Source organism: Canis lupus, chromosome 34 (assembly GCF_048164855.1).
Source record: "Canis lupus baileyi chromosome 34, mCanLup2.hap1, whole genome shotgun sequence".
In the NCBI taxonomy this organism is placed as follows: domain Eukaryota; kingdom Metazoa; phylum Chordata; class Mammalia; order Carnivora; family Canidae; genus Canis; species Canis lupus.
This window is the reverse complement of record NC_132871.1, coordinates 22,792,764-22,812,473: the sequence shown is the minus strand read 5'-3', so window position 1 is coordinate 22,812,473 and position 19,710 is coordinate 22,792,764. Positions and strand designations below refer to the sequence as shown.

The window sequence follows — 19,710 nt, the reverse complement described above, 5'->3', positions numbered from 1 at the left end:
AAACTATTAATATCATACCTGGAAGATTTCATTCATTCAAAGAAAAGGAAAGATAAGTAAATGAAGGTATAAATATTGGAGAGGAGAGGAAAAAGCTTTTAATATTTGCAGATGATAAGATTAACTGAGAGGAAAACACATATGACTTAGGTGAAATAAGTGGTAGTAACACAATTATTCAGCAAGATAGTAAGTTCACCAAACTCAATAGCTTTTATATAAAGCAGGAATATCCAATTAGAAAATTTAATGGGAAAGGAATATAATCTGTAATAGCAGCAACAACAAAATAAAATATTTGAGAATAAACTGAAAAAGGAATGTGTGATGAAAATATGAAGAAAACTACAAATTTATTGAGTATGTGGTGCTAAAAAAAAGTTTACGAATTAGAGAAATATATTCAATCCCAGGCTTTAAAGACTCAGTTTCTCAGGATGTCACTTTTCCTCAAATTACTCATAAATTTAAAACAACTCCAATAAAAATGTCAACATTACATTTAGAGAACTTGATTAGTTATTCTAAAATTCATAAAAAAGAACTCAGAATAGTAATTTTCAATAAGGAATATTATCCTAAAAGAGGTCAAAAATAGGGAAAAAAATCTATAGTAATTGAAACAGGGAGGTTGTCTGAGGAGTAAATAGGTCAGTGGAAGAGAACAGAGTTCAGAAAAAGACCTATGAATAAATATGAACATAGCTTTAATAAATGACATTTAAAACTTTTTAGAAAGGATTAATTATTTAATAAAGAGTGTTGAGATAATCATCTAATCATTTAAAATGAAATAAAATTACGGTACCTGGGTGGCTCAGGTCATGATCTCAGAGTCCTGGGATCTTTTTATTTTTCAAAGAATCCAAAAAAACTTGCACAAACCTTTGATTTTAAAAAGGATTATGCTTTTCTACAATGTTGATTCTTCTCATCCAGGAATAAGATATGCCTTTACATTAATTAATTCAATTTTTCTTTATACATGACAATTTGTATGAATTTGATACTTCTCTTCCCATAGATCCCTAGATTATTTGTTTACCTGTGTTTGTGTGATGGAGTTGTGTGTGAGATAAATATTACTATAGTTAATGGGATGTTTTCTTTTATCTTATCTTGCATTTGTTGCTCTTGCTGGTTGCTGTATAACTACCTTGTTTTCTGTTAGCAGTAGAAGTGAAGACTATTTTTATGTCCTTCAAATTCAGTAATCATTCTAAGCACTAAATATCAGGTTCTAAGAGCATGAAGACATAAGTAAGAAGGAGTCTCTTCCTCAGAAATGTGCAGAGCCTGGTAGAAGGGCCTGTAATCCTTCTATGAAGGGACTAGGATTTTTTTTTTTTTTATAAATTTTTATTTATTTATGATAGTCACACAGAGAGAGAGAGGCAGAGACACAGGCAGAGGGAGAAGCAGGCTCCATGCACCGGGAGCCCGACATGGGATTCGATCCTGGGTCTCCAGGATCGTGCCCTGGGCCAAAGGCAGGCGCCAAACCGCTGCGCCACCCAGGGATCCCGGGACTAGGATTAATGACATATTGATATGGGACAGAAAAATTATCTGTACTTATATGGAATAAATGGAAATTTTTTGGAAATCACTCTAAAAGGCTAGCAGCTACACTAATCCTTCAAAACCCTCACAATACTTAACACATTATTTTGTAACTACTATTTACTCTCTCTTATGTGTCAGTCATTGCAATAAAGACTAAGAATTTTGACATTAATCCTCTCAACAACCTACCAGATGGGTATAACAATTCCCGTCTCACTGATGAGGAAACAACAGGTCTACGTGCTTAGTGTTTGTTCTATTATGCTCTATTATAGACACAGAGTCAATAATTATGAGATGGATAAGTGATGTTTGGTCATTGTAAGTCAACAAGGAAGACTGGTCATTTTTAATTAATCTGAAATATGAGACATTGAGAGAGGAGACAGATGGTAGTCAAAGAGTATTAAAATAGCAAATTACAAAACCAACACCTTCTATTCTCTTTACTTTTTGCAAAATGTAGCACCACACTGCCCAACATGTGGCTAACTTAATTTTACATTTAAATGATTTAAAATTAAGTAAAATTAGTTATGCAGTTCCTCAGTTCCACTAGCGACATTTCAAGTGCTTAGTAACAGTTACCAAATTGGGCAGTGCCAAATATTTCCACCATAGAAATCTTTGTTGAACAGTGTTGACTAAGCACATCCAATTCAGAAATCGTATTCTGAAGTTGTTCTATAATTTCATTTCCTCAGTGAATATTTAACATGTAGTATGTACACGACATCAGCTAGGCACTGGTTTACAAAAACCAGTAAGACATGGTCTCTTTCCTTAAGTTTCTCAAAATTCAGTGGGAAACAAAAGTAATAAAATTGCCATTTTTGGGAATAATAGTGAAAAATAACAATAACAATAATAATAATAATAATAATAGGTCTGTAAGAGACTACTTTTTGTGATCTCTTTCCCTGCACAGATGTATAATTGTTCCCTATATCAGATTGATCTGAGATGCTCTGAATTATCCATTGCCCTAAGATTCCACAAGGTTAGTCCTGACTTTTGACCTTAAAGTTTTGTAAATCTTAGTGCTGATTTTACACCCACCTACACAGGTCCTGAAACGCTACCTGGGCAGCATACATCTGAATCATAATTTCTCCTAGTTCTTCTTAGACAATAACTTTGTAGAGACTGATCTATTTACATCTTCTTTGTCTTTGTTACCTAATTAAAAATAGAAAACCTCCACCCGGAATTCTCCCTTGTTCATTTTGTATGAAATAACCACTGATAAAATAATCAGCAAAGTAGTCTGATTCTTTACTATTAGGTATTTGAAGGGTTTTTTTTTTTTTAAGATTTTATTTATTTAGTCATGAGAGACACAGAGAAAAGAGGCAGAGACATAGGCAAAGGGAGAAGCAGGCTCCCTATGGGGAGCCTGATGTGGGACTTGATCCCAGTACCCTGGGATCACACCCTAAATTGAAGGAAAACATCCCAGGACCCCGAGATCATGCCCTGAACTGAAGGCAGATGCTTAACCACTGAACCACTCAGGCAGCCCAGGTATTTGAAGTTTTATCACTTATGAGAAACTGCTGGAGAACTCTGTTTTTTTTCACCATATAAGACAAAGTTTGACTTCTCTTTCAGTTTTCATTCACATGCCAGAGGATTTTGGGGGAACATCTTGCTGCCAGAAAAAAAACTATCAAATATGCACTTTATGTGGCTCTCTCTTTACCCACAAGTTAGTAAGAGTAATTTTCTTCTTCACTTTAAAAATATACAACAAAACTCACTTTACTTTTTCTGGAAGAGCCATGTCTATTTCATTAGAGCTTCCCTTTTGTATCTGCTTTGATTTCGGCTATTTTAGAATTCATGCTTAAAATGTGTCCTTTCCAAAGTGATGTTTAGTTGTATTTATTTAGCACATTTTCCTATTTGGCAGCAAGAACATTTTATCAGGTGGCATTATTTCATGGATATAGCCTAAAATTAACACTATCAAATGAGGGATAAATCAAAATCTTAGCCAAAGATGGAAACACAGAAGATTAAATGTCTCTAAAACATTGATCTTCCTTTGAGGAAAGATTTGTCACTGAATGTTGTCCAGCTTTTACCTGAATCATTATGTCTGTTTGTAGGACATTCATTGCAGATGCTGCCAAGTGCTGTCAACCAAAGAGCCAATGTCATGTTGATTGCTGTTTCCTGCTGGTGGTTGGACCCTCATTGTGTTTCCTAGTCCATGTAAAATCAGCCTTGGCTGGTTTTGCACATTCTCTTTTTCTCACTGTCTCAATAAATTTTTCTGTTTTGTTTCCAGGACTGGATGACATAGGGGTCCAGTACTTTAATGCCAAAGAAACAAATTAACATGAAAATTCTGTGACATGATATAGTCATCACATATTACATATGTCACATCACAGAGTGAATTTTTTAATACACTGACTATAGTCAGATGCTTTTTAGGTATTTTTTATGTAAATGAAAGCAATATATTCCATTGACATGAAGGGGATCAAATAATCCCATTAGATTAGTCTACAAATTCCTTGAGGACAAGAAACAAAGCTGCTCATTCTATTTTCCTCCAAAGGCTCTAGTCTTGTACTGTACCTAGCAAAGCCTACCAGATACATGCTGCTGAGTAACAGAGCATGTCTTTGTCATTTGCAATTTAACTCTCAGCCACTACCTTTCCCCAAGCTATTCCTCTACCTAATCTAGGGCCACCTAGCTGTCCTCCACCTCTTCTTCATCCATTCTTCTTAATTATAGAATCTTGTAGAAGGGGTCTTTCTTTAGGGGATTCATTAGGGCCTCAATCAGAAAGAGTCAGCATTGGAACATTTTTTATTTTTGACAATCCTCTATCACTTTGCCTATATCAAAATGCACATCCTCTGTGCCTTCTGGTTTGGTGTCTTGACACTTGACAGTGTCATTCTCCATGTGAATGGTCAGGTCATTCTTAAATTTTTATCTGGAGGCTTCCCACATTTATGGCCTTTCTCTTCACCACTTAATCCTTCCTTTATGTGATCTGGTCCTGTTGTCTCCTTGGGCAGGGCCTATGGAGCTTACAGCTTGCTAGGTAAGCATCAGCTTTGTGAACTATCCTTTAGGTTCCAGAAGAAACATATCAGATAGTTCTAAGTGACCAAACATTTAAACTTTATTCTTTAATCCATTTGAGTAGTTATAAAGCTGATGTATCTCCATCTGATTCTGGAGCAGAAGAATGGCTGTAGTTGATTGACCCCTGTAGACCCGAATATTAATATGGTTAGTTTGCATGTAAGTTAATGAAAAGTTCTAGTCTGTCATCTCTCTTAGTGCTCACATTTGCCTTATGTTTTGATAGTTCCAAGTGAGAAACAATGTTTTAATTCCAAATGGGTACGGTGATGGAGTACTCAATGGTGGGCCTGTGGGAGAGCATTTTGTAACAGGATGAATCTTCAAATTTTATCATTCAAAGGGAACCATACACCAGTTTTAGGTATGATACTTGAGGATAAGGTTCTTGGCTACTTTATTTTTGTTTTTGAGGTAGTAGTTCTATCTGGAGGCAGACTCTGAACATTTCTAGGTCCACCTTGAAAGACCAGGGGTTAGGCTTAGCAGTGCTGCTGGTCAATGGAAAAACCTCACAGGGGCCTAAACAGTGACTGGTGCATATAAATTTAGATTCTGGTACCCCTAGAAAGGATTTATGTTCAATCATCAGTTGAATTTTTTCAACTAATTTTTAGTCCGTTTTTCAAATGCTCATTTGAATGTCAAATGAGGTCATCTTATATACCTTGCTTTTTGGGGTACTTCAAACAATATAGTAGTGACTGGAGCATAGAGCAAAATCAGTTTTTCCATTTTGAATCAGAAGAACAATTTTTCTAGCACATTCACGGAACCTTATTGGTAGACAAGGTACCATATCATTAACTCTGAGGAGTTGCTGAAATAGTTATAAATAAAGGCATGATTTTAAAAGTAAGCAGAATTTAAGATGAAAGAATAAAGCCAAGGAAGAGTTATTAAACATATTTGGTGACTATCAGCAATGTGTTCTAGAAAAGTGGAGTTATTCCCAAAGAATGTGCAGTCTTTGCATGTAAACATTAACTCTCTGGCTGGTCACCCAATTGGTATTTAGACATATAAATTACTATATTATTGAAAGGGTGTCAGACCAAGTGCCGTTCTAAATTTAAAGCAGCCAATCAAAGAAAGGGTCCTGGAGAGAGTGAGTTTAGGCAAAGGTTAAAGAGGGGATAGGAATTTACTGGTAACCCATAAGCTATTTTTAGCATACTCATACATATACATCCAGTATCCATCTAAATCAGGTTTTCTCGATGTTGGCACAATAATATTTTGGGCCAGATAACTATCTGTTATGGGGGGCTGTCCTATGAATTGTAGAAATTCAGCAACATTCTTGGCCTCAACCTGCTAGATACCAATAGAACCTCCTATTCCAGTGAAGCAAAATGTCCCCAGACATTGTTAAATGTCCCTTGTGGTGGGGATAAGATCATTCCCCGCGACCCCATTGAGTACCATGGATCTAATGACATTTTATAGGAAAGTCTTTCATTTGATACTCATGGTCTTATAGTAACAGTGATAATAGCCAAAATTCAAATTCTTACCATGTGCTAAGTATTTCACCAGTATCCTTTCAGTCAGTTCTCACAAGTTTGTGAGATAGTAGGGTACATACAGTATCAAGTTTTTAAAATATTGAATTTAAATTTATGGAATGAATGAATGCATTGTGTACCATTTTGCAGATAAATAAACCGAGGCTTAGAAGAATTATGAAACTTGCCCAAGGTAACACTAGTAGGAAGGGATAGAGCATGGAAACACACCTAGTTTTGACTACCTCAAAGTCCATGCATGCAAGCACTATATTACAAGATTTTCCAATACAGCTTTTACTTTATCTGTAATAAAAACAAACAAACAAAAATAACTGACATGAAAGTTAACCATATGCTGAGATTAAAATATCAGAGAGTCTGAAAGGCTGAATATTTTCTCTCTAAGATCAGGCAAAAGGCAAAAATGTCCACTCACAGCGCTGTTATTTAATATACTGCTAAAATTCTAGCCAGTGCAATAAGGCAACATAAGTAAATAAAAAGCATCCAGATTGGAAAGAAAAATAAATAAATAAAACTGTCCTGATTAGTAGATCACATGATTGCCTACATAGAAAAGCCCAAAAAAATCTACCAACAAAAACCTCCTAAACTAATAAGTGTGTTCAATAAGGTCAACAGGATACAAGATAAACATACAAAACTCAATTCTATTTTTACAAATTAACAATGAGCCAAAATTAAAACAATGTCATTTCTAATCAACAAGTATGTTTTTTATTTAGTATTTCATTATAAATAAATAAACACTTAAAAGTAATTCTAACAACTATGTACAGAACGTGTATGGGAAAGCCACACAATGCTAATAAAATAAACAAAAGAAGATTTATAACTATAACTACAATATGTATTTTTATAAATATTTATACAAATGTATAAAAATTTATAAATAAATAAAGACCTATTTGTTCGTGAATTGAAAGAGTCAACAGTAAAGATTTCAATTCTCTCCAAATTGGTATGCAGGTTTAAAATACATCTTATCAAAATACCAGCAAGCTTTTTAAGAGAAGATATAGAGCAGATTATTAAAAACTTTATATGGACAAGCAAAGGAAATAGAACAATTTTGAAAAAAAATTAAGTGAGAAACATCAGTATAGACTGATGATTTCAATATAGTTCTGAAGACTGTGTGGTATTAGTAGAGCATAGATGTATAAATCAATGGAATAGAACATGGAACCCAGAAATAGACCCATACAAAAATACAAAGGTGCAGAAGCAATTCAGCTGAAGAAAAGATGACATTTTAAACAGTAGCAAGAACAACAAAAAGGAATCTCAACCTAAATCTCAAAACTTATATAAAAAATTAATTAAGATGTATCATAGGGTTAAATGTAAAGTGTAAATCAACAAAAATTTTAGAAAAAAACACAGAAGAAAAAAAAAAGAAAAAACACAGAAGAAAATCTTTAAGATCTAGACTGGGGGGGGGGGCACCTGAAACACTCCATGGTTGAATATCTGCTTATGGCTCAGGTCATGACTCCGGGGGTCCTGAGATTGAGTCCTGCATTGGGCTCCCCGCAGGAAGCCTGTTTCTCCCTCTGCCTATGTCTCTGCCTCTCCCTCTCTCTGTGTCTCTCATGAATAAATAAATAAAATCTTAAAAAAAAAAAAAAGATCTAGACTAAGGAAAGAATTCTTAGACCTAACACAAAAATCACAGTCCATAAAAGAAAAAAATGATAATTTGGGCTTCATCAGAATTAACAACTTTTATAAAATGACAAGTCACAGAATGGAGAGAATATCTGCAAATCACATATCCAAAAAAGGACTAGTACCTACTATCTATAAAGAACATTCAAAACTCAACAATAAAAGAAACAACTCAATTAGAAAATAGACAAAAGGCATGGAAATTTGTTTCACTAAAGATGATGTACAGATATCAAATAATCACCTGAAAAGATGTTCAGTTTTGTTGACCATTAAGAAAATGCAAGTTAAAACCACACTGAAATACTACTGTACATTTAACAATTAGGCAAAATAAAAAATATTGACAAAATCAAATGCTAGTGAGGATTTAGAGAAACTGGTTCACTCGTACATTGCTTGTTGAGAATGTAAATGGGAGAGCCACTCTGCAAAGCAATTTGACAGTTTCTTAAAAAAATAAACTTGTAATTACCATGTGATAAAGCAGTTGCATTCCTGGGAATTTATCCCAAAAAAAGTGAAGACTTCTCTTTATATAAAACTTGTGTTTATATAAAGCTTGTATATGAATGTTTACAGCAGCTTTATTCATAACAACCAAATCCCAGAAATAACACAGAACCTTTCAACAGATGAATGGTTAAACAAAACTGTGGTACATCTATACCATGGAATAATACTCAGCAATAAAATGAACTAATGATACATACAAAAACCTGCATGAATACCCAGGGAATTATGCTGATGAAAAAAAAAGCTTATACCAAAAGGTTATATACTGTATTATTCCATTTATATAATGTTGTGGAAATGACAAAATTGTAGAAATGGAGAGCAGATCAGTGGTTGCTAGGGATTAGGGAAGGTGTTGGTAGAAGGAGGAAGAGTAACAGTGATCACTAAGGGATTTTGGTTGTGATAGAAATGTTTTCTATCTTGACTATATCAACGACAATATCCTGGTTGCTATCTGTAGTATAGTTTTTCAAGATGTTACCACTGTAGAAAGGTATATAGACTTTCTCTATAATATTTCTCATAACTGTATTTCTTACAATTAGAGTAAAAAACCAAAAACAATAAAAGAAAACTATGATTAAAAAATACCACATAGAGAAAAATATCAAAAAGTCTGGGACATTTGGATAAGTTTAATAATTGACAAGTCTTAACCATATTTTTTAACCACTTCAGTTTCAATGAAGCCCATGCAGTCATTTTCTTTCATTTGCCATTAAGATAAAGGACAATAATGTGGCCATGAAGAGTCTATCTTTCAAATGGAACTAAAGACTCCTAAACTCAGTAAATTTTACTAGGTAGGTATAAATTATGGGAGATTTGGCCTTGATTAAATTCTGTCTTAAGCCCCTGCTCACTCTTACTACAACAAATCTGTTCAGTTTTTCTGAATGCTCCACAGTGATGGTGCCTGTATAGATTCTTAAAAACACTCATTTGTATGCAGAACTCAGTGCATATAGTAATCATAGCAGCAAATACATATCGACTAGCCTCTATATGTAAGGCAACGTGCTAGAACACAGTACCTTTTATATTACCATCTTGTCTTTTAATTTTTACACTGTTTAATTTTCATTTGCACATACTTTTTAAAAAATTAAACAAATGGATAGCAAGGCCCTTAAGGTGAGTTCTTGTCTCTGAATCTTGCATGTGTATCATTATGACTCTATTATAATGTCTTATGCGCAGGAGAAATACAGCATGTTTTTCAAAATATGTGATTAATTATGAGATTCTCAACTTAGCTATTTACAATGCTTTCTCAGGAAAGGTACAGAATATATTGTGGGTTCTTGAAGGTGTGTTGTCACTAATATTTGACTAATTCAGGAAAGATCATATCTGCTGCCAAAATGCTTCTTTCACTTGTATCACATTTTGCTGCCTCCTGGGAACAAGAGAGTACTGGACAGCAGAAATACCTGCATGCATCTGCTGGAAGCCACAGATTAGCCTTGGGGCTGCAGTAACACTTGCTTAACTTAAAATCCACATCAGCATGTGGCTGTTTTCTTGCTGTTCTAGAATGGAGGGTAGAGAAAGGGAGCTGATAACCAGAAGTTTACTTAGCAGTAGGTAGCCAGAAAAGCACTAAGTAATAATGTACCAGAGATTTCAGAATATGTTTATTGTTACGTTGAAACAATTAAAAGAGGAAAAGCTTAGCGGTCAAATTATGAGCATTTGGGGAAGTATAAGATGAAAGAATGCTTATGGTTTGAGAATTTTAAAAATACTTTATGGAGAGAAAATAGAAATATTTATGCAATTAAAACTTGAAACCATATACAGCTCAAGCTATTACTGAGAGGAACCCCTGAGTTAATGGGATTTCTTCCTTTGAAATATTTTAATGACTCTAAGAACTGCCTTCCCAGTGTTTTTATGGTGAATTTTGTCAAATAATGCTAAACCAGCTTAGTTTCTAACCTTATTTTATCAATCAGGGAAGCCAGCTGTCTCAGAGCATCCCTAATTGATGATTGTTCAAACTATTGATTTTGCTTTAGACACCACTCTCAGCAATTTATCAGAACCTATTTGCAAAAAGTCTCCCAGAGTATGCTGCTTCACTCTAATTACATAGTAAATAGAGGCATAAATTTCAGAGAAACTATATGTAAAATTTTATAGCTGAAATGAAATTGCATTTACATTACAGAAAACAAAGAATGCGTTTAATTATTTAAAGAAAATGCTTAACAAAGCAGATTGATATACTATTCAATGAGATTTGTCTGCACCTGTAAAAATAATGGTTCTGACTCAGAGGATTAGTGGGATTTTACAACAGAAAGTTCAAACTTGTTCTTCAGCAGACCCGTTGTGTGGTTCCTGTTTATGAGCTTGGAGTCACCAACATACTACTCTTTTTCTACTTGCTACCTCTTGCTCTGCATCTTCCCAACGCCCCCATCATCTGCCTACGGTTTAAGGAAGTCTTTCTGGGTAACTACAGGAAAAATAGGCTTGAGAAAAATGCATGACATCTGTGCTATTAACAATGGCTCCTTAAGCATCACCAGTCTTTAACTCTGGAAGGAAATCTTAGCAAGCAAAAAGTCATTTGTATGAGAGGAAATTGCTGATGGTGCATCCTTTTATTATGTCAAGGTATTTTTTTAAATAAAGTTGTTCACATAAATAAAACAGTAGCAACTAATGATTCCAAAACAATATCCCATAATTTTATATGTTGGATATAACTTTTTTTATATCAGCCAGAAACTTCCCTTGGCTTCTATGACACTATTATCTATGATTTTTTTTCTCAAGAAATGGTGAGTTAAGCCATCCTGTCCAGAGTATACCAGTGATTGAAATTTGACCAATATTAAAGTTTATCCAAAGAGCAAATGTAAGGTTTTAGTCATTAATATCTCTACAATTAAAAATAATACTTATTTTCATAATTAGTTACATTTAAGCAAAGTTATAAATCAAAATAAGTATTTTTTTTTTACTTTTATGTTGTATATCTAGGAGGAAGGAATCACTTTGCTTTTGTTTTTCTAAATAAACTGACAAAATTGCTTTCCTATTCTTTAATTATTTTAATTTTTCTTCTCTGAAAAACTTTGAACATCCTTACAACAAACTCAGACTACACTCAATAGATTGCTTTATTAAAGATCAAACACAGCTAAATGTAGAGACTATTTGATGGAGGTTTCTTGATCCTAGAAAATAACAATCTTATAAATATAACTTGGGTCTTTCCCTCTTTCTTTCTTTCTCTCTCTATATACACACATATATATTTAATTTTTAAAAATCATTACCAGTTTGATTCATATTTAATTTGTAGCACTTCACAATTAGTAAAACTATTCTACTCCGTTTTAGCAAAACTATATCCTATGTTTGAGAAGATTCATTTTTTTGTTTTCTGTTTTAAGAATCCTTATGGTATTCTTGTGCATTGTTTCTATTCGATTGAGGTATTTACTGAAGCATTTTTATAATCTGTAATTTTTTATTACTTTTTAAAATGCTACCATTCAACTGGGAAGCAACTCTGTGGCTAAGCTCATTTGTAATTTTAATGAGCATATACTGTATATTACCATCTCTATGACTATTAAAAAAGGACATTGCTCTTTTTAGGTATGTAGAATATTAGAAAAAAATGCATCTAGATTTTCTGAGGCGATAGCCATGCAAATTCCTCACCTACTATCCTGGAGTCTTGTTAAAGACGCTAAGTCAATTTGTAAGTTTTCATTATGCTTTGGGGATTGGAAGAATGTGCAACAGTATTCTGTTACTTCAAGCTCTCTGTTCTCGCTCCCACAGGAGATCACTCAGAGCTTCTGGTAACATCCAGAAAGTATACTTTCCTGGGAAATCTTCCATATTGATGCTACTTGAGACTATTTAAACTCTGTGTATGACACATCTCTCAACTTCCATAAATTATCTCTTTTTCTTAGGTTGATAAGCCAATGGCAGTTATTTGTCCATCTCATCCTAGAAAGACATAAATGAGTGGTTTCTAAACACCATGAATACTTCAGGTTTTTTTTTTTTTTTTTTTTTTTTTTTTTACTCCAGGGGTTTAAGAAAAAGATATACAGTTAGTGTGATCAAAATGGACAAAGACTAGTTTTGTCAAGGCAATGTGTAGAGCAAAACATGCATCAATAAATACAGAGGGCCTTCAAATGTGGCTTCCCAGAGTCAAGCAAGAGGTTGTTGGTCCCAAGTAAAAAAGGCAGAAAACCTCAGTTTTTGTGTCCACCTGAGGGCACATGGGGTCATGTGAAGTAGTTAAGTAGCTCCTGGCACAACCTGTTAAGAGAACTACCATTCTCTTTGTTCCAGTCTCCTGCACTCTGACCTGTGTGTGTGTCTATTTGAATGTGTCCTGGAGGGATAGTACATGTAACACATATAGTAAAGCATAGTGGCTCTTATAATATACAAGGCTTCCATAATATGTTTGATTATTTTCTTTTTAAACCTATGAGGGGTCATTACTAAATTTGTGTTGCCACAACTTATAAACTCTTCATATTAATATTCTTTCTCACAGTTTATAGTACATAAAACTATGAGCTCCTAATGGACAAGAACTAAGTTATATGTATTATCATATCCTTAGTTAGCCTGCCATGGGCATTAACCAAACAAGTAATGAATAAATAATGTTCATAAGGAACTGTAAATTACCGAGGTCACAATATAGGATCTGGAGTCAAACTCCAGACAGCGAACTATTGGCCCATATCGTGTTCAATAAATGCAACTAATAAGTTACTAACTATAGATACACAGTGTTTGCCACTAACTAAACTTTAACCCATTGTGCTAAGCACCCCCACAATCTAGTCTCCCATATATTTCCAGCTGTATCTCTCACTAGTTTCTTTTATGCCTGTTCACATTCAAAAAATATAGAATTCTAGTGCTTTTGCTTATGGTTTTCTCAGTCCAGAACATTCTTTCCCCATAATTCATGTCTTAAAATCTATCATACTGTATATCAGGTCAACAAACTGGCCTGTAGCCAAATCTGGCCCTTCACTCATTTTCTGTCCAGGCCACAACTTGGATATTACATTTTTAAATAGTTGCATTTTAAGTGGTCATATAAGTGCCCATATAGTATTTTCAATGTTGCCCGTTGGACTGCAAAACCTTAAATATCTACTTTCTGACCCATTATAAGAAAAATGTGCTCATCTATGCTTTAATTCCAGATTAAATGCTACCTTTCTCATGAAAACTATCTAAAGTCTTTCAGGTAGGGGAGAAAATGTCTTCTTTTAAGTATCTTCAATAGATTTTTAAGCAGCCAAAAAACATTGCTTTGCTTTTCTTTACACATAAAATGCTTGTAAGTGTTTCTGCAGGTTTTAGACAAATATGATTTTCGTATGTCATTCTTGTCAATGAAAATAAACCGAGAGGAACCATTTGAATATCATAACTATTAATTCATAGATGTTATTGGTAGGTGACAGGAGGAAGTGAGTGTTTATAAACTCTTGCATATCTGGCATTTATATAGTATTGTTAAAACTAGGCCTAGAATTCAGAACATTATTAATATGTTTTACATATTTTTAATGTAATAGTGCAACATTGTAAGAAATATTAGTATTTATGAGTGTTTTTTAATGACTTTGTGTGCTTTTAAGAATATATAAATCTTAAAAGCTCTAAAGGTGTAAAAACAGCTGAACCATTTAAAAGAACTTTGAGAAACCACATACAGAGTGTAACAATATTTAACAATAACAATATTAAAGGAATCCAAATAGAGAATGACCCTAAAATCCCATAAGAGGGTGGGAAAAATGAACAAGCAGACCACAAAATAAGTAAGCTAGTAGAATATGAGAAGAACAGGGAAATTCCTTAATATTGATCAAATAGAAGAACTGGAAGTCAATACAACAAGTTGCAATCATCACAGAAGGCCTTAATATGGAAAATAATGTTACAACTAAGAGATGTTGAACACATCAAATAAATATATGAAATCTTGTAGTTACAGAAAAGTTTTCTTTGGCCTCATGTCACACATCTACTCTCCCATATAAAGGTGCTCATAGAAGATACACTCAAGAGCAAAAGCCTAGAGAATCTAAATAAGAAAGCAACTGAGAAATGGCATTTGTATTTGTGGCATCAATATCCATTCACTGCTTGGAAATGGCCCATATGAGTTTCAAATACAAAACTAGAAAAAAGATAATGTGTTAATATTTTATTAATAACTATTAAGACTTACTGCAGCAACTTTTATTACTAGAGGATGAATAAGTACTAGAATTATTTGCTAGGCTTTTTCCCCCGCTATGATTTTGAGGTTTTTCATGGGCAGATAGTATGTATTATTTATTTCTACATCCTGTCTGCATCATTTTTGCATAAAGTAAATATTCAGTAAGTTTTTTTAATAAGTTTAAGTATAAAAAATGAATTGATGAATTTTTTTAAAGCTTTTCTTTATTTATTCATGAGAGACACAGAGAGAGAGAGAGAGAGAGAGGCAGAGACATAGGCAGAGGGAGAAGCAGGCTCCCTGCAAGGAGCCTGATGCAGGGACTCGATCCCGGACTCCAGGATCAGGCCCTGAGCCAAAAGCAGACGCTCAACTACTGAGCCACCCAGGTGTTCCGAATTGAATTTTGTACGAATGTCTTACCACCCTTTTACTAAAATTGATGTATGGAAATCCTACAGATACGTGAAGGTAGCAAGGCTTAAAAAGTTATATGGTGCTTCTTTCCAAAGCTTTAATTTAAAAAAAAAATTCTGGTTAAAAAAACACATAGAAATAAAACAATTATGTATTATGAAGTAAAGTATAAAAATTTCATTAACTTTTAAGTTGAGTAACAAAACTTCATATATATATATATATATATATATATATATATAGTATGAGGCCCTTTTTTTTGGTAATTAATTACTTACAGAGATACATTTCAACTATCCTCTGCCATTAGGGACATTGAAAATGGATGTTTTGTTATGAGGGAGAAGAAAAAGACATAGAGATCAAACTATATGTTGGTTTAATGAGTTTCAAAATATGAAGTCCAAATAGAGCTAAATGTGATACGTAGTTTAGGACTGTGGTATGTCAGCTTTGCCATAACAGTACCTAGAGAGACACAAGTTGGTCCTGAGGTCAGAAGGTCAGAGTCCTTGAATTGTTGATTAAGACTCAGCACTTTTTATTAACAGCTATCTTTGAGCCTTGGCAACATTTGGGTCAACTTCATTTTAATAATTAAGTAACCAAATAATGGATGGATAATGGCAAAGTAGTTAAGAGTTTGGGCGTCAGATATATCTAGTTCAAGTCCTGTCTTTGTCAGCTAACAAGAATTATGATTTTTGGCAAATTATTTTCAATAAACCTTATTTTTTCTTCATGGGTAAAATGGCTTAATAATCATACATATATATTAAAAGAATGTAAGAAATAGAAGAAAGAACAGGTGTAGAGGACTTAGCGCTGTACCTGGCTAAAGTAAGCATTCCATTAATTTTACTTATTAGCATTAAAAAAATCCCTGATGAGGAGAGAGTAGTCATTTCTAAATAATCTGCTAATAAATACTGGTCGCTTCTTTAGAAATGTATGGTTTCCTTACAGCAGCAGTGTTTTCACATAAAGTTAATGAATGCTTAACAGCCTTTGCGATGCCTCCAGCTAATGTCTGACCTACTTATTAGGAAGGAAGCGCCAATAATCTGGGCCCTTATAAAGGCTCTGTTTTTCCTGGACTGAGAAAATTGTATAATTGCTACTTTATATATTGCTATAGAATAATTTCAATTATATGAAAGTACTACAATCCTTAAAGTAGTTAATTGGTTACTTTTCCTAAATTTATCCTTTCTAGATCATTATCTCAAATGCCCAGGAAATAAATAATAAATGTGCTTATAATGTGGATATTATCATTAACAATCATACGTTAGAGTATCTAAGATCAGGTTTTTTAAAGTTACAAATAAGACAAGACTAAAATAAAGTAATATAATTTTATGTTAATTATATAATATAATATAATTCTTTTTTTTTTTATAATATAATTCTGATAATACAAATCTTTAGTGGCCTATAAATTCTAGAGTGTCAATGAGGTCGTAATCGGATTTTGTAGTCTTCTATTCTTGATATCACATTTTAGAAGGGAAATTGACAAAATAATATCCTCTGAGGAAGAGCAAACAGAAGATAGAAGTTTGAAGGAAAGTTCATATGAGGAATGAGTAAAGTATCAAGACTAGGTTAAAAGATTTCTCAAAAGCCAGGAGAGCTGCAATCAAGGTTGATAGTTATGGAAGAGCATAAAGAATTACTGTGATTCCAGAAGGCAGAACAGGGACCAATAAATAAGCATTACAAGTACCATTGTTCATAAATTAGATAAACAGTTTAGGAATAGTTTGGGGCTTCCTTCCTTGTAGAATTCCATTAGAAGCTAGATAATGATTTTTCTGTCATGTTCAGTTGCTACTTCATTGGAATGATGGGCTGCTAAGAACACTGCTCATTTTTTTAGCCTCTGATTTGATGGTTCCAGAGCATGAGGCAATTGAAGTTCATATATTCCTGCACTTGAGTGTCTTCAGATTTGTAAAATAAAAAGTGTTAGAGTGGGAGTGCCCTAATATCTGAGGATTCTTTCCAAATGTTATGATTCTAAGGATGATTATTTTCTGAATTTTATTAAATAAAAGGTAAATTTAACCACTTTCAAGGTGGTGGTCTTAAATTTCAATGAATATACAAAAAAAAATCTGTTTCAATGAAATAATATTACCATTATTGGTGTCCAGTCTTTGAAGCTGAAAAATAAATTTCATCTAAATTAAAATATTTGAGTAAGAACATATTTCTGTCATGACAATTTTCTCTTCAACACTGCCTATATGGTTTTATTTGAGATTAATGAAGAGAGATCAGTGCTTGAAAAATTTTCCAACACAGATACTTTATATTGTTAATAGGAGTTGTAGTTAGGCTGTCAGGTAACTGCACAACAGTATTAGGTAATAATAAAAAGTTATAAATGCAGAGTTCATGTTTCAGGAAGATGGAAATTTCATTAAGACTCTATTTCCATTATCAATTATTAAGTAAATTCACCAACTGTTTTCTTCTTCTAACCTATTCAAGACAAAACCTTCTCAGAGGAAGAACATCTTTGTTATGCATGAATGGATTTTGAAATAAAGCACCCGAAGCCCTTTTTTGTATGTTGAAGATTTCTTAGAGATTGTATCTGAATAATTATGCCACAAAGCTTTTTGTTTCCAGAAAAGTGCAAGTCTACACATATAGTAAATTTTCAGAGAACAAAAGTATGCCAGAAAAACATGAAAATGGTTTTTACTTTGAGGTTTGTAATAGCAATCATCTAGGACTATTTTGCATTCAATGGATTTTTAAAATATCTACTTATTATTTTGAAGTCATTTAAATATTAATTCTCTCCTGAAAAGTTACATTCCCTGTGCATAGTAGTACAGCATGCATTTTCTTGTTTTGGGCACTGGTAAACTAGGAAATTCCTTATGTGAACTCAATAAGACAATGGTAGAACCGGAGAACAAATCCTGGCCCTTAATTTTCCAGTTCTGCATTGAATTGAAAGTCTTCTTTGATGATGAGTTGTCATTGAATCTAGTACCAAAAAAAAAGTAAATAAATAAAATAAAAATAAAATAATAATAATTAAAAGGTAGAATTTTCAGATGTTTGAACTCAGAATATTCAAATTAAAATGGATTCTACTCTCCTTTTGTTGCGTCAGCAACAGAGCATAGTTAAACATAGCTGTATTTGCATTCACCAATAAAATTATACAGCAATAATAATATATTCTATGTAATGACAGGATTATTTGATTTCATGTTTACTCATATAAAGTAATTAATATATTCCTAATATATTGGGCTGTTAGGTAAAGTCAAATAGTGCAGTAGGGAGTAAAAGAAAAAAAAAAAAAGGTAACTGCTCCCTCCCAATTTTATGTTCTTTTTTTTTTTTAATTTTTTTTTTAATTTATTTATGATAGTCACAGAGAGAGAGAGAGAGATTGGCAGAGACACAGGCAGAGGGAGAAGCAGGCTCCATGCACCGGGAGCCCGATGTGGGATTCGATCCCGGGTCTCCAGGATCGCGCCCTGGGCCAAAGGCAGGCGCTAAACCGCTGCGCCACCCAGGGATCCCCCAATTTTATGTTCTTATAGCACTTTAATAAGCTAAAGAGTTTGACCTTCAGCATAACTAGATGTTATTTCGCTCATTGCTCTCATGGATCTTTGGTTTGATTTGGGGCCCCTAGAGCATGGGGGCATTATCTTATATTTCTTTGAGTCTCTAAAGTCCTAGCACAATTTCTGGCCCATTATGATAATTTGTGAGGTTTTTAATGAGTTTCACAAGGCTAAAGCTTCTGCACATTTCACCATATCCATAAAGCATATAGCATAGTTAGCTCACGTATCAATGGAAATACTTCATAAATGTTTCTATGATAGGCTGTTTTAAAAAATCCTTTTTTTGTGTATAAAGATATGTATGAAATGAGGACTTTTTATGACTTATGCACTTGATTTTTAATTCTTTAGTAGGTCCTTTTCACAATTCAGAACTCAGGTGTCCTGTTACGTTCTTGAGGGCTATGTTTCAAGATTTTGTTTTTTAAGTAAACTCTACACCCACTGCAGGGCTCAAACTCACAACCCTAAGATCAAGAGTCACATGCTCCACTGACTAAGCCAACCATGTGCCCTGAAGGCTGTTTCAATATATAATATCTATTCTGTATGAAAGAAGCTAACAAGAAGCCTGGGTATATGTTACTACCATGAAGGAAATGTTTCTTTCCTTTTCACTTGGTCAACTCCTATTCTTTCCTCATATCTAGTTGCAAATGTCCCTTCTTCAGCAAAGCCTTCTCCAAACTTCCTGACAGGGTTCAATTCTCAAATGTACTCTCACAGCACTATGGATCTCTGCTCTACTGAATGACAATTTTTATCTTTTAGTATGTTTACTTATGTGATGCCTGTATTTCCTACTAGGCTCTTGGGTGCACCAAAATAGGGGTCATGTATGCTTTTGTACTCACTCTAAGCATAAGACCTGGCATGGAGGAGGTCCTCCATCAATACTCAATGAATGAGTGAACAAACAGAGAAGCCTGTGAAGACCCAAATAAGACTCACTTATCAGATAGGTAAATATAACAAAGCCTATATCATCTTCCCTCCCCAACACACACATTCCAAAAAGAACTGCACCATGAATAGCATTCAAGAG

At 33.7% G+C, this 19,710-nt stretch overlaps 1 protein-coding gene and 1 long non-coding RNA gene across 3 annotated transcripts in view; one reads left to right on the top strand and one right to left on the bottom strand.

The window, feature by feature from the left end:
• The window catches only part of LOC140624467 (uncharacterized), a 74,618-nt gene extending 71,942 nt beyond the window's left edge, over nt 1-2,676 (top strand). The window contains exon 4 of the long non-coding RNA XR_012023940.1: nt 2,495-2,676. This is a non-coding gene — a long non-coding RNA (uncharacterized lncRNA). The remainder of the gene's footprint in view (nt 1-2,494) is intronic.
• The window catches only part of KCNH7 (potassium voltage-gated channel subfamily H member 7), a 474,114-nt gene that overhangs the window by 262,005 nt on the left and 192,399 nt on the right, over nt 1-19,710 (bottom strand). The window lies entirely within an intron of this gene.